Source organism: Octopus bimaculoides, chromosome 19 (assembly GCF_001194135.2).
Source record: "Octopus bimaculoides isolate UCB-OBI-ISO-001 chromosome 19, ASM119413v2, whole genome shotgun sequence".
Taxonomy (NCBI): Eukaryota; Metazoa; Mollusca; class Cephalopoda; order Octopoda; family Octopodidae; genus Octopus; species Octopus bimaculoides.
This window is the reverse complement of record NC_068999.1, coordinates 7,219,616-7,222,345: the sequence shown is the minus strand read 5'-3', so window position 1 is coordinate 7,222,345 and position 2,730 is coordinate 7,219,616. Positions and strand designations below refer to the sequence as shown.

The following is a 2,730-nucleotide window of genomic DNA, read 5'->3' as shown; positions in this document are numbered from 1 at the left end:
ATATATATATATAAAAGTATGTATATACATAATCCTTTATCTCTTTCCTCTATATATCTCTCACTTTATATCTGTCTTTCTTATATATGCGTATATGTATGTGTATATATGTGTGTAGACATGTATATGTGTGTGTATGTATGTCTTTATAATTCTCCCTTTATCTCTTATACATATAAGTATATATGTATAATTCTTTGCATCTCATATATATATATATATATGCATATTTCTATACCGCCAATGCATATCTATACACACACACGCTCTCTCTCTCTCTTTCTTACTGTATATCTTTCTCCCTCTCTTTCTCTCTCTCTCTCTCTCTCTCTCTCTCTCTCTCTCTCTCTCTCTCTCTCTCTCTCTCTCTCTCTCTCTCTCTCTCTCTCTCTCTGTATAAGCATGTATGTATGCCTGTGTAGGATGATCATCAATGGATAAAATGCTCAGATAAACAGGTTTCATCACATGCATCGAGGTCATGTTTGAAATACAACAAAAGAATGTTGTCTTTTCAAGTACGACAAGAACGCATCGAATGAAACATTGCCATCAGATGATTTCTGATCGCTGAAGGTACGGCGATAATGCAGGGCAGGTGAGACCAGCGTTTGAAATCTAAGTATAAGTAGCAGATACCCGATAGTTCAGTGTAGAAAGCAACAAGGGCTGTATAGCGATCCTTTACAGATTATAATCCGATAAAATCCGCCATTTCTTTGGCTATTTCAGCTGAAATATTTAGAGTTATATCCAGTATTTTCAGAGTTTCATTCCAACTAAATTTCAGTTTTATTCCAACTAATCCGTTCGCCTGTGCATTCATACGTCTTTTTCCTTTCTGCATTTACTATACATTTTTTCACTTATTAAGTAACGCAATGCACGCTGGTTTTTATTAACAGTAAGTTATTTATTTATATATATATATATATATATATATATATATATATATATATATATATACATAAGCAGGAATATACATACATACATACATACATACATACATTGTAATATACGTGGCGGATCTTACATCGGTTGCACTAACCGCAAGACATTCGCGTCCTCATTAATGAGCACATTTATTCAAAAGTCTTTTCTGCCATAAATTCTAAAGTAATGTCAAGACAAAGTGATCATAATTACTGTTAAAGCCATAGAAAGGAATACTGGAAATTTTAGGATTGAAGAAGCAATCCTAATTAAGACAAACAAATTAATCCGTCTGTTCTCAGCAGATATTATCTAAGCTACTCTAATTTAACTCAACTAATAGGCATGTTCAGTGGCTTCTCCTCCAGAATTCTGTTTTTTACAAAATAACTAATTAGTTATTTTAATTTGTGCAGATAGACTTGTCTCTTCGTCTGTTATCTTGAAAACAGATTTGTAAAGCAATGATAACCGCATACAAGATAAACAATATGTGTGGCCATGTATGTATGTATTTGTGCGGAAACCTTTATTTTTGCTTCAGTTTGCTCTTTATTTTTAAACTTGCATTGATGCGGATTGTTTTAGAAACAGAAGGAAAATCTTACTCAGTTTCACGATGCTTCATATTATCTGTGTGAATGTCTGTGTAGTATGTGCGTGCGTGCGTGTGTCTGTAAATATATGTGTAAATACACATATATTTACACGCGACATATAATACCACGACATATAATCACAATTTCAAATCTGTAATCAATGGCCAATACTAAGATATAGAAAAGATTCAAGATGGATTTCAACAAGAAACAGGTTTTTTCTTTCTGCAGATTAGGATCGCGCTTATTTCCAGTATCATACAACGTTCTCCATTACAAACCAATTGATTAAAGTCTAGAATCACCACGGCTCTCATATTCATCTATCATAATTATTAATCGCAGTTTTCTCATCCCGTACTTGTACTCAATTGTGACACCATTTCTCTGTTGCTTTCATATAACGTCATACGACATTATTCACAAATTCTGACGAACATATAATAGTCAACAGGTCTCTTGCAGAGAATTCCCTAAGAACTTCGTAATAGCTACAGACATTAAATATGTGAACTCTTTATATCTTCCTCATATTCATTAATTTCGAATTCAAATTAATAATCCCACCTCTTGTTGCGAGGGGATAGCTTCCTCTCTCTTATTTACAGCCATAATCAGAGGATGTCACAAGTATGTATACACACGTGCGTATGTAAGTATGTGTATGTGCTTAGGTGTGTGTGTGTGTGTGTGTGTGTGTGCGTGTGTGCGCGCGCGCGTTCATACGTGTGTGTGCTCGAATTACTAAACAACAGAATAAAGTGCGAAATTGTTCATTTAATGCATCTTTGTACGTGTTTCAGTGATATTTATAGCATCGTCACCTTAGATTAAGAAGATTCGTTTTACGTAATTATTACGACACTGAATCGCATGTAATGATGCGATGGGCAAATAATTTCACGCGAAATTATCCTGCCTTATTTTTTTTCATCCAGGTCCTATGACTTTTATATGCAATAAGCCTGTAACATAGAATTCTTTGTGCAATAACACGGATTTTCTTTCCAGCCATCTGTTTCAGAGGTTTAATACAAAATAAGGAGTTCTATTTTAGTGGTCATATGTCGTGCACATTGATAAGCACTTTGCAAGCATCAGATAGATAGATAGATAGATAGATAGATAGATAGATAGATAGATAGATAGATAGATAGATAGATATGTGTGTATATATATAGATATGTGTGTATATATG

The 2,730-nt window shown here is 33.8% G+C and overlaps 1 protein-coding gene across 1 annotated transcript in view; it reads right to left on the bottom strand.

The window, feature by feature from the left end:
* Positions 1-2,730, bottom strand: part of LOC106867241 (pyroglutamylated RF-amide peptide receptor) — a 173,343-nt gene that overhangs the window by 123,202 nt on the left and 47,411 nt on the right. The window lies entirely within an intron of this gene.